Source organism: Loxodonta africana, chromosome 3 (assembly GCF_030014295.1).
Source record: "Loxodonta africana isolate mLoxAfr1 chromosome 3, mLoxAfr1.hap2, whole genome shotgun sequence".
In the NCBI taxonomy this organism is placed as follows: Eukaryota; Metazoa; Chordata; class Mammalia; order Proboscidea; family Elephantidae; genus Loxodonta; species Loxodonta africana.
Window position 1 is genome coordinate 69,577,017 of NC_087344.1, and position 13,812 is coordinate 69,590,828.

The window sequence follows — 13,812 nt, forward strand, 5'->3', positions numbered from 1 at the left end:
AAATACAGTACACACTCGTATACATGCATTTGCACTATTTGTGAGCAAAATCGGGACTCCCAAGAGAAGAGTGCTGCCTTCAACTGTTTGATGGAAATCTTACTAGGTGCATTCATCTCCTGTGAATGATAATGACTATAGAAGACTGCCAGGCTGCTCCATTCATCCTTTATATTCTGGTTAATTACAAGACATTTTCCCGCTGTTGTAAAGGTTAGCGGGACACATGGTACACATTTAGCTGGAAGAATCTGGCAATACAAATGCCTCTCTAATCTGCAGCATGAGTTATCAGGCTGAGCTAGTGGGATACAAGGATCTGTTAAAGGAAGGAAAGGGGACAGGCAGGCCTAACGTGTCTCAAGAGATCTGGGAGTCAAGGAGTAGATGAAGCCTGCAGCCTCTTCTCAACTCTGTGGGTTCAGGCTTCCGTCCATCAAGGCAAGCCCCTTTACTGACCCTGATCACTCCTCTCTCCCCACCGCTATGGCTGTCCTGTTGGCTAAACCACCCCTTCCCGTCTCCCCGCGCCCACTCCTTCACCAAATCTTGTTTGTACGAGTTAGAGAGTTTCTCCGATGTCTGTACTCCTTCCCATGTTGTAAGCTACTCATGCCCTAAACCCTACATTTTTGCTAGGATTACTGTTTACTGATTGACCTCCTCGAACATATCTTAAAAAATTTTGCAGAGGGTGATCTCATAAAAACTAAAATTTGTTCTCCCCTTCTTCCTATTGACGAAATTGTTGAGTATTCATCCTGAACTCTGCCCCTGGCTTGGTGCTGAGGGCCTGCCTGCTACCTTGCAGAAATGCCGCCATTAACCACAGTCCTGTGCCAGATGAGATCAGTGTCCAGAGCACTGGCTCCTCACCTCACTCGGGTTTTTGCCAAAGATGTAAAATTTGGTGCAGGTGCCTAAGCCCTAATGCTTCGAGGTGTAGATCTTCTAGAAGATTCTGTGGCCGTTATTACTATGGAGCTGTCTTAGTTTCCTAGTGCTGTTGTAACAGAAATACCAGAAGTAGGTGGTTTTAAAGAACAGAAATTTATTTCCTCATAGCTTGGTAGGCTACAAGTCTGAATTCAGGGCACTGGCTCTAGGGGAAGGCTCTCTTTCTGTTGACTCTGGGAGAAGATCCTTGACTCCTGGCATTCTTTGTTCTTTGGTGATCTTCCAACATTTATATTCTCTTGTCTCTGCCCCTGTCTTAGCTACCCAGTGCTGCTATAGCAGAAATACCTCAAGTGGATAGTTTTAACAAACAGAAATTTATTCTCTCACAGTTTAGGAGGCTAGAAGTCCAAATTCATGGTATGAGCTCCAGGGGAAGGCTTTCTTTCTCTGTCGGCTCTGGGAGAAGGTCCTTGTTATCAATATTCCCTTGGTCTAGGGGCTTCTCAGAGCAGGGACCCTGGGTTCAAAGGATGTGCTCTTTTCCTGGCTCTTCATTCTTGGTAGTAGGAGGTCCTTCTCCTCTCTGCTCGATTCTTTCTTTCATATCTCAAAAGAGATTGACTCAGGATACAGTCTAATCCTGTAGATTGAGTCCTACCTCATTAACATAACTGCCTCTAATTCTGGCTCATTAACATCATAGAGATTAGGATTTACAACACATAAGATAATCATATCACATCACAAAATGGTGGACAACCACACAATACTGTGAATCATGGCCTAGCCAAGTTGACAAAATATTTTTGGGGACACAATTCAATCCATAACAGTGTCTATGCTGTTCTATCACTCAGAGGTGATTAGGCTTAGGACTCACCCTACACTGACGTGCCTCATTAACGTAACAAAGGAAACCCTGTTTCCAAATAGGATTATATCCACAGGTATAGGGCTAGGACTCCAACACACATTTTGGGTGGATGTAATTCAGTCTATAACAGGAGCAAAAGGGAATAACAGCTATTACTAAACGGAAATGGAAAATCTCGAAGTAACAAAAGATGATGTGATCGTTGCCAGGTGAAGTGACTTAAAAAATAAATATAAAATTATCGGCACCAGACTTGATCAGGATATTGGCAATGCACAAGTGAAGAGGCTGGGGTGGTGCCCCCACTGCTCTTGTACCGGCAAACTTGATCACCACGGAAAGCTTCCAGATTAGGGAAGGTGTTAATCCCGTGGAAATCAGAAGAAGTGTGACGTTGTGTTGATGTTGTAACGGCTGAACTTCGGAAGCAGCCTAAACCTGTGGCAACCCCTGAAGACACTGCTCAATTTGCCACACTATTTGCAGGTGGAGAAAGAGAAATCAGCAACATTATTTGTAATATAATTACAAAAGTTACAAGAATAGAAAACCATTGAATGATGAATTAGAAATTGAAGGCACAGAGTCTGATCAAGATTACCTGACCATCCTTTAATGACACCTCAAAAGTTCAGAAATGTCAATTCCAGGATGTTTAGGATTCCCAGTGTCCAGTCCATTGTATCCATTCTTGAAATTGCTGGTGCCCACTAAAGTCTTTGGTCTTAATTGCTGAAGATGCTCTCAACATTCATTTTGAATGGGATAGAAGTTGATTTTCTGATTATAGCAGTCAACGCTTCAGGTTTTGGTGACATAGAAAGAACCAACACAGCTTTTGCTGCTGGTGGTAGAGTGTTTGGAGAAGGGAGCTTGACGATGAATCCTGAAAATGTTTAGCTTCATGACTTAGGAAAAGCTGGAGAGGTCGTTGTGACCAAAATTCATACCATACTCTTGCAAGGAAAAGATGACAAGATTCAAATTGAGAAACATATTCAAGAAATCACTGAAATTTAGATGTTACTACTAGTGGCTATGAAAAAGAAAAATTAAATGAACATCTGGCAAAACTTTCAGATAGAGTGGCTGTGCTAAAGATTGGTGGGACAAATGACATATAAAAGAATGAAAAGAAATAGTCACAGATGCACTAAGTGCTACATGAGCTACTGCTGAAAAAGGCATCGTCCAGGTGCTTTGCTTTGGTGCCTCAGATTTACTGCTCCAGCTAATGAGGAGCAAAAAAAAAAAAAAAAAAAAAAAAAAAATCAATGTAGAAACAATTAAAAGAACACTCAAAAATTCTGGCAATGATCACTGCTAAGAATGCAGGTGTTGAGGGATCACTGATCGTTGAAAAAAAATATGCAGACCTCCTCAAAAGTTGGTTATGCAGAACATGTTAGACTTTGCCCCAAGGTGGCGGCTTAGTAAGACACACATGCTGCCCCTCTACATCAAAGACCTGAGAAACCTAGTGAAACAGATATAGATGATAATCCTGGAACTCTGAGCATCAAATGGAAGGATAAAGAATTAGATCAAACACCAATTGGAAGGGGAAACTGAACGAAAACAGAGGATGAGAGAGATGTGGAGCAAAAGTGCCCTGCCAGCTGGCCTAGCTTATCTTGGCCACCTTGAGAAGCGCCAGCATCAATCCCAAGTGAGGAGCACAGAAAGGCAACTTCACAGAATTCCCCCTGAGAGACAAAGCAACTAGGTAGACATATCTGGAGTGAAGCAAGGTGAGCAAGACATGAACTGGATCTAAGGAGAGAAAGACAAGAAGAAGAGCTCCAGGGATCCTGGAGTCCACAGAGCAGGGAAGGAGCCAGGACCCAGAGATAGGACTAGTCACCAGCGGCAGTCCCTGACCATTAGGGTAGGTGGCACACACAGAGTAATAGATTCATGGAGTGTCAACAGGAGATCCCCCACCAGACTGGACCCCATGCAGTCCTCCCCATCACCCCATCATCGCATTTGGTTGGGCCAGGTCCCTATAGCTGGCTGCAGCCAAAGGGAAGTGCCCAGGCACTTACACCCAGTGACTAGAAAAGCAGCTCCCCTCTCCCCGCCTTCCTGCTGATTAGCGGCACAAATCCCTCCCCGCTTCTGCCACGTGACCACCTGGAGACTGCAGTAGGATCCTCCCCTTTCCCCCTCTAGCCTTGACTTTCCACCATCCCCCTGCCCACCCGGTGAAACGACAGTGAGCATTCCTAGGCCTTTGGTTGCCCATCAAATCCCTCTACCACCATACCTCCTGTGGTGTTTTCAATCATCTCATATGCATGTGAAAGCTGGGCAAGGAATGAGAAAGACTGAAGAAGAATTGACACCTTTGAATAACCACCTTTGAATAACCGTGTTGAAGAAGAACATTGAATATACCATGGATGGCCAAAAGAATGAACAAATCTATCTTGGAAGAAGTAAAGCCTGAATGCTCCTTAGAAGCTAGGATGGCGAGACTATGACTCACATACTTCGGACATGTTATCAGAAGGTATCAGTCCCTGAAGAAGGGCATCATGCTTCGTAAAGTATAGGGTCAGCAAAAAAGAGGAAGAGCCTCAACGAGATGGAGTGACACAGTGGCTGCAACAATGGGCTCAAGCATAGCAATGATCATGAGGATGGCACAGGACTGGGCAGTGTTTCATTCTGTTGTACACAGGGTTGCTATGAGTGGGCCGTGAAAAGTAGTAAATCTACTCACAGAAATAAAGGGGGAGGGGGGAACTCAGTAAACACAAAAACAACAACAATGATTAATAGGAAAAGAAAATTCATACAGAAAAAGAATTCAGTACAGAAAATCAGGAGGAACAAAGAAACTGTCAATACCACAAAAAAGAAGTATAACAAAATGACAGCAGTGAATCCATACCAATCATTAATCACACTGAATGTAAATGGATTAAATGCTCCAGTCAAGAGACAAAGAGTGGTAGAATGGATTAAAAACAAAACAAAACATCAACATGTTGCCTATAAGAGACACACTTTAGACACAAAGACACAAACAAGTTAAAAATCAAAGGATGGAAAAAATATATCAAGCAAATAGTATCCAAAAGAGAGCAGGAACACCAATAATAATTTTGGATAAAATAGGCTTTAAGTCAAAATTCATTATAAGAGACAAAGAAGGGCATTATGTAATGATGAAAATGTCAATCCACCAAGAATACATAACAACGATAAATATTTATGCACCGAATGACAGAGCTTCAAAATACACAAAACAAACTCTAACAAAATTGAAAAGAGAAACAGTTCAACGATAATTGTAGAACTCTTTGCCATCAAGTCGATTCCAACTCATAGTGATTATCTTAGGCTGGGATCTCTAGAGAAGAGATCTGAGTAGATCCCATCATGGGAGTGATTACATATGGAATTTCAACAGGGAAGTAATCACATTATACCACTGCCAAAACACTGAGAATCATGGCCCATCCAAGCTGACACACAATCTTAACCACAGACCACCCTTTGTCACCTTGGCACCTGTATAGAAAAAAAGTCTCCTTAAACTGTATATAAGTTCTGAATAAAGACAATTATAAAGCCACACTTGTGCATAACATGATACAATGAACACACTACTGAAAATGCACTAGCAGTGTTTACATCTTGTATTTTATAAGTGAAGAAAACAAAAATATTTGATGCACACATACAAAGCAGAAATACTCATAATGATTACAGTCCTCATTTCCGCAACTGGTCATGTGGCCGTAACTGATACTTAGAACTACCTTCCTTCTTCCACCATCCATCTCGTATTCCCTTTGCCCTCAGCAAGCACCTCAGTTGGTCTTGGTTTTTTGCCTGGTGAGGTGACTCAAACCTTCATTCCTGAAGGGTCTGGGCCACTAGTAGTTATGTCAGAATTGGTCTGCTGTAGTTTTCCACTGACTTTAATCACAGGGCATGGTAGTACTAAGAGATGCCCTAAGGGATCTCCTGCATTCCAGACATTCTCTTCTTTATCTTCATTATATAATATCAATCCGATTTCCTCTTGGTAATCAGGATCAGTCACACCAGCCAATATGGTAACTCTCTTCTTTGCCTGTTGATCCAAAGGCAGATGGACCCCAAAGTGGCCAGGTGGCATTCTTAGCTTCCAGTTCAACGGAATCACTGATGTGTCTCCAGGTGGGAGTATTCCTCCCTTTGGAAGAAAGACCCCTAGACCTGTAGGGCGTCAGGTCATGGAGACAGGAAGCAAAAATCCTGTGAGTGGGTCCCTAGGGGTAATAGTGAGTGGTGCCTTTCCCATTTCTACACCTTGATTCCTGGACCCATGAATCCTGGCTATGGAAGAAGAAAGAGCACCATATATTGGATACTGGTTTAGAGCACATATAGCCTCCTGAAAAACACTGCCCCAATCCTACAAGGTATTGTCACCTAGCTGGTGCTGTAATTGCATATTTAGAAGGCCATTCCATCATTTTGTCAAGCCATGTGTTTCAAGATGATGGGGAACACAGTAAGACCAGTGAACTTCATGAGCATGGGCCCACTGCCACACTTCATTTGCTCTGAAGTGAGTCTCTTGATCCGAGGCAATGCGGTGTGGGATGCCATGACAGTGTATAAGGCATACCACAAGTCCAGGGATGGTAGTTTTGGCAGAAACATTGTGTGCAGGGAAGGCAAATACACACCCAGAGTAAGTGTACTAGTAAGAACAAAATGCTGCCCTTTCCATGATGGAAGTGGTCCAAAATCAATAAATCAACCTGACAACATAAACAAATAGAAAAGGAACAGAAAAATAAGTCCATAGTTAGAAAGGAAATAATAAGGATCAGGGCAGAAATAAATGGAATAGGAAAAAAAAAAAAACAGAAAAAAAAATAACAGAACTAGAAGTTGGTTCTTTGAGAGGATCAATAAAGTCAACAAACCACTGGCCAAATTGAGAAAGAAAGGAAAAAAAAAAAAAAGATGAAAATAACCCAAAAAGGAAATGAAATGGGCGAGGTTACAACAGAACAAACTGAGATAAAAAAAGAGGATCCTAAAATAATATTTTGAAAAATTGTACTCTAATAAATTTGAAAACCCAGAGGAAATGGACAAATTTCTAGAAACACACTATCTACCTAAACTAGCGCAAACAGAGGTAGAAAACCTAAATAGACCTATAACAAAAGAAGAAATCAAAGATGTCATACATTAAAAAAAAAAAAAAAAAAACCAGGAAAACAAAAGAGCCCCAGCACAGATGGCTTCACTGGAGAGTTCTATCAAACATTCACAGAAGAGTTGACACCAATTCTACTCAAAATATTCCAGAACATAGAAAAGGAAGGAATACTCCCTAATTCATTCTATGAATACAACATATCCTTGATATCAAAGCCAGGCAAAGATACCAGAAAAAAAGAAAATTACAGACCAATATCCCTCATGAATATAGATGAGAAAATTCTCAATAAAATTCTAGCCAACAGAACACAACAGCATATCAAAAAAGTGATATACATCACAATCAGGTCGGATTCATACCAGCGACACACGGGTGGTTCAACATTAGAAAATCAAACAACGTATTTCACCATATAAATAAAACAAAAAGAAGAATCACATGATCATCTCAATCAGTGCAGAAAAGATGTTTGATAAAATCCAGCACCTGATAAAAACTCGGAGCAAAATAGGAATGGAAGGGAAATTCTTCAAGATAATTAAGGGTATATATACAAAACCAACAGCCAAAATTGTTTTCAACAGAGAGAGATTGAAAGCATTCCCCTTGAGAACGAGAATGAGACAAGGATGTCCATTATCACCACTCTTATTCAATATTGTACTGGAAGTCCTAGGCAGAGCAATTAGGCAAGAAAGGGAAATAAAGGGCATCCAAATTGGCAAGGAAGAAATAAAACTATCACTATTTATTTTATTTGCAGATGACATGATCCTGTACATAGAAAATCCCAGAGATCCCACAAGAATGTTACTGGAATAGCAGAGTTCACCAAAGTGGCAGGGTACAAGATCAACATGCAAAAATCAGTTGGGTTCCTCTACACTAACAAGGAGAACTCTGAAAAGGAAATTAAGAAAACAATACCATTTACAATAGCCTCCCAAAGGATAAAGTACTTAGGAATAAACCTAACCAGGGACGTAAAAGACTTACACAAGGAAAATTACAAAACACTACTGCAAGAAACCAAAAGAGACCTACATAAATGGAAAAACATACCATGCTCATGGATTGGAAGACTTAACATTGTGAAAATGTCAATACTACCCAAAGTGATCTATAGAAACAATGCAATCCTGATCCAAATCCCAAAAACATTCTTTAATGAAATGGAAAAACTAATCTCCAACTTTATATGGAAAGGAAAGAGGCTAAAGCATTATTGAAGAAGAAAAACAAAGCAGGAGGCCTCACACTTCCTGATCTCAGAACTTACTACATAGCCACAGTATTTAAAACAGTCTGGTACTGATACAATGACAGACACATAGACCAATGAAACAATTGAGAACCAAGAAGTAAATTCATCCAGTTATGGACAGCTGATCTTCAACAAAGGGTCGAAGTTCATTCAATGGGGAAGGGACAGTCTCTTTAACAAATGGTGCTGGCAAAGCTGGATATACATTTGCAGAAAAATGAAACAAGATCCACACCTTGCATTATACACAAAACTAAAAACCAAGCCAAACCCATTGCCATTGAGTCGATTCTGACTCATAGCTACCCTACACAAAAGCTATCTCAAAATAGATCAAAGACCTAAACGTTAAACCTAAAACTATAAAGTTCCTGGAAGGTAACATAGTGACAAAACTAGGGGTCCTAACTTATGGCATAAATACACTATTAATAACTAAACACACACAAACAACCAAAGATAAACTAGGTAACTGGGACCTCTTAAAAATTAAAATACTTATTCTCATGAAAAGTTTTCACCAGAAGAGTAAAAAGATAATCTACAGACTGGGAAAAAAATTTTGGCAATGACATATCTGACAAGGGTCTAATCTCTTAAATATATGGGAAAACTTCAACGTTTCAATGACAAAAAGACAATCCAATAAGAAATAGGCAAGGGACATCAACAGGCTCTTCCCCAAAGAAGATATTCAGGTGGGTAACAAACATGTGAAGAGATGCTCGTGATCATTAGCCGTCAGAGAGATGCAAATCAAAACTACAATGAGATACCATCTCACCCCTGCAAAAATGGCACTCCTCAAAAAAAAAAAAAAAACAGAAAACAACAAATGCTGGTGAGGTTGTGGGGATATTAGAATTCTTATACACTGCTGGTGGGATTGTAAAATGGTACAACCTCTACGGAAAATGGTACGGCGTGGAAAAAGCTAGAAATAGAAATACCACATGATCTAGCAATCCCACTCCTAGGTATACATCCTAGAGAAATAAGAGCCGTGACATGAATAGACATATGCACGCCCATGTTCATTGCAGCATTATTCACAATAGCAAAAAGATGGAAACAATTAAGTGTCCATCAATAGGTGAATGGATAAACAAAATGTGGTATATACATACAATGGAATATTACACAATGATTAGGAATAATTATGAGTCTGTGAAACATCTTATAACATGGATGAATCTGGAGGACACTGTTGTTGTTAGGTGCCATCGAGTCAGTTCTGACTCATAGCGACCCTATGTACAACAGAACGAAACATTGCCTGGTCCTACACCAGCCTCACAATTGTTGCTATGCCCATTGTTGCAGTCTCTGTGTCAAACCATGATGTCCTTCTCCAGGGACTTATCCCTCATGATAACATGTCCAAAGTATTGAGAAGTAGTCTTAGTCTTGCCATCCAGGGAGTGCTCTGGTTGCAAGTCCAAGACAGATGTGCTCGTTCTCTTGGCAGTCCATGGTATATTCAATATTCTTTGCCAACACCACAATTCAAAGGTGTAAATTCTTCTTCGGTCTTCCTTGTTCATTGTGCAGCTTTCGCATGCATATGAGGCGAGTGAAAACACCATGGCTTAGGTCAGGCGCACCTTGGTCCTCAAGGTGACATCTTTGCTTTATAACACTTTAAAGAGATCTTGTGCAGCCAACTTGCCCAACAGAGGACATTACACTGAGTGAAGTAAGTCAATCACAAAAGGACAAATATTGTATGATATGACTTTTATAAAAAGTCAGGAATAGGTTTACACACAGAAGTCAGCATTCTTTGACAATTACCAGGGATGGGAGGGAAAATCACTTATTAGATAGTAAAAAAAATAGACAGGTATTAATTCTAGTTAAGGGAAAGGCAATACACAACATGGGGGAAGTCAGCATAACATAACCAAGGTAAACAAAGACACTGAGAGGTCTTAAGAATAAAGGACAACTACGGTAAATGGTATAACATATACAATTCTGTGACAATAACAACCAAAAATTTGTGAGTGGTTACATAGGTAGATACGTATGCTATATAGGTGTGGGAGGGTGTATGGGAGTACATGCATGTGCATATATACGTATAATTGTGCACATTTGTATATATATACGTCTGTATATTTTGCATATGTATTTGTACATATAATAGAGCACATGGGGGCACAGTAATGGAAACTTCCTAGACATATCCAAACACCTTGTGGGACTGAGTTACTGGGTTTGAAGGTTCAGGACCATAGTCTCAGGGGACATCTAGGTCAACTGGCCTAAGATAGCCCATAATGATAATGTTCTACACCCTTGTTTGGTGAGTAGTGTCTGGGGTCTTAAAATCTTGTGAGTAGTCATCTAAGATACAACTATTGGTCTCTTCCCATCTGGAGCAAAGGACAGTGAAGGAAACCAAAGACTCAAGGAATCAATTAGCCCAAAGGGGTAATGACCCACATAAACCACAGCCTCCTCTAGCCTGAGACCAGAAGAACTAGATAGTGCCCAGCTACCACTACCGACTGCTCTGACCAGGGACACAATAGAAGGTCCTGTTTAGAACGGGATAAAAGTGTAGAACAAAAGCCAAATTCATAAAAAAGACCAGACTTACAGAACTGATAGGGGCTAGAGGAACCCCTGAGACTATTGCCCTAAGATACTCTTTTAACCCGGAACTGAAGCTACTCTTGGAGGTCATCTTTCAGCCAAATAATAGATTGTCCTATAAGATAAACAATAACACTCATGAGGAATGTTCTCCTTAGAACTACCAACTATACTACTCGAGGCCAAATGGGCAACCTATGCCCAAAAGCAGAGATGAGAAGACAAGGACAGGCAGGGAAACTGGACAAATGGTAATGGGGAAGCCAAAGTGGAAATGGAGAGAATGCTGACACACTGTGGGGATAGCAACCAATGTTATGAAAAATTTGTGCATGAATTGTTCAATAGGAAGCTAATTTGCTGTGTAAATTTTCACCTAAAACACAATAAAATGTTAAAAAAAAAAAGTTGGTTATGCACCATGCTTAGATATTTTTTGAATGTGATGGAAAAAAGAATCATCAACCCAGCTAAGGTGGTAAGAAGTGCTTTATTGGGTGCTGCTGGTGTGGCCACTCTGTCAAGCACAGCAGATGCTATAGCCACTGAATGCCCTAGAGAAGAGAAGGGCCTTGGCGTTGTATATGGGAAGTAAAGGTAGAGGTAGCACGGAGGTTGGTAGCATGTTCTCTTGTTAGAATAGAGCTTTGCCATTATTAGTGGACTGTCCAGTGGTCTTCACTAATGGCTTCAGAGAAGTCAGCTGGAGAAAATTACTACAGAAGAGACGTCTAAGGGAATCACTACAACTATCAGCTATTGGTTTCAATTGCCTTTGTAATTCCATTCTCTCTACCTGGAAGTCCTTTTTCCCCTTCTCTACCTTTATTGGTTAAGGCCTCACTCAAATGTTACCTCCTGTCTGTGGCTGTCTCTATATCTCTTATGTTGCAGTCATTTTTCTCTCAAGACTTCATTCAGGACTCCGTTGCAACACCTATTATACTACAATGTCATGTTTTGTTCTCCTAGCCATTTGCCCCATGAGCTCCTGAAGGGCATGGACTATATCAGCCAAAACCCGTCTCTGATGGTTAAGGTGCACCTGACCCAACCCATAGTCTTTATGAAACCTGGACATTGAAAAAGACAGAAGAATTGACATATTCAAATTGTGGTGGTGGGCAAAGAATATTGAATATACCACGGACTGCCAGAAGAATGAACAAATCAGTCTTAGAGGAAGTACAGTCAGAATACTCCTTAGAAGTGAGGATGGTGAGTCTTCTTCTTGTTACTTTGGACATATCAGTAGGGAAGACCAATGGCGTCATGATAGAAAGGGGCATCACGTTTGGTAAAGCACAGGGTCAGAGAAAACAAGGGAAACCCTCAGTGAGGTGGAGTGACACAACAGCTACAACAATGCTCTCAAACACACCAACAGCCGTAAGGACGGCACAGGACCAGGGAGAGTTTTGTTCTGTTGTATACGAGGTTTCCATGAGTCAGACCTGACTCAGTGACAACTGACAGGGACATATCAACTATGCCTATATCTTATGACGGAGACAAAGCCAGGCACATAAACGTGCCCAATTAACAGTGCGATGACTGAATGGACGAATGACCAACTGTTTGAAAGATATGTGCTTTGAATTCATTTCCAGGCAGAAGATATGGGTTACACTCAGGGGTGGATTAACCAGTAAGCAAGGTACACACAGGCTTACTCGGCTTTACTTACTAATCTGTAGTGAACAATTTCACATGGGTTTCAGAGATGTGAAAAACAGGTGAAATCGTTCACTATAGATTAGTAAGTATGTACAAGTAAACCTCACTTATTGGGTAATCTGGCCCTGGTACTACAACTGTTAGGTGAGGTGATGGGTAAAGCGTTTTCTGTTCTTGCACAGATAGCAGGCTTACTCTTGACTGAATTCAGAAGCTTGGCTTTTGGGCACTTGGCCCTGAAATTTGGGAAGAGGCCTCTGGAGGCCCAGAACTTGGAAATGAGGCTGGAAAGAGCTTGGCAGCTCAGCAGGCCAACAAGAAGAGTACAAAGGAGTCAGAGCTTGGACCACAGGATGCCTGAGGCACCTTTGCTCAGGTCCGAGGCTGCAGAGAAGTCACAAGCAAGAACGCAACATGTGTGGAAAACAGAAGCTTCATCTTGTCACTACAAAAAGCCTGAAGCATCTCGGTAAATGCAAATTGGTTTCAAATGGACAAGTTTATTCTGCAGACAATTAGGGCTCAGCACAGGACTTCTAGAAGGCAGGGGAGCCAATGGCTTTCATTGTAGATATCTTCCATCGCTCAGTCACCAAGAATCGACTTGACGACAATGGGTTCTTGGTTACCAAGGTTGCTTTGACAAGAGAGGCAGTAAGACAGCTAGGGTATGGCATCAAACTATGATCATCAGGTCAGAGTGGGAGGCAAAGGGCATGTCTCTGAGGAGAGCCATAGCTGCCAACTCATTTTCTTTCAGTGCACAAGGGTCTCCCCGTATAACAGGGAGTCTAGATGGTGGAGTAAGAGAGTGTAAGGTTCTGTTTTCTGAGCACCTCCCTTGTGCCAGGTATTTTACTTTAATTTTCAATAGCACTATGGGGTTAATATTATTCCCTCTCTACAAATGAGGAGGGTAACAGTGAGGCCTTTTGTCCGCACTACCTGGGAAGACCTTCACCGGCTGTGATCATCAGGCATCGGAGCATTTAAGAAAGGCTCTGCTTACTGTCATTCCTTTTCATCATTGTAGATGTGAAAAAAACAGGAAGGCAATTAATACTCTGAGAAGGACTGGAAATATTCCTTGCCTGGAGGCAGATGAATTGATTATACAACCTTATCTGGCCTTCCAGAACTGGAAGGAACCTTAAGGAACTTTAAGTCCCGTGGTCACCAAACATGTTAGCTACAGTACCTATCTATTTAACAGACTCTTAGGTAAATGCCTATCATAAAAAATAAATCAAAAAAGGACTACTGTGGTTGAAGTGGGGCTGGAAACCTGGAGCTCCACCCATTCATCCCCTATCAAGC

General features: G+C 41.2%; 1 protein-coding gene and 1 pseudogene across 1 annotated transcript in view; one reads left to right on the forward strand and one right to left on the reverse strand.

Moving 5' to 3' along the window:
• CSMD2 (CUB and Sushi multiple domains 2) overlaps positions 1-13,812 on the reverse strand; it is a 797,331-nt gene that overhangs the window by 387,523 nt on the left and 395,996 nt on the right.
• LOC135230851 (60 kDa heat shock protein, mitochondrial-like) lies at positions 1,940-11,714 on the forward strand (annotated as a pseudogene).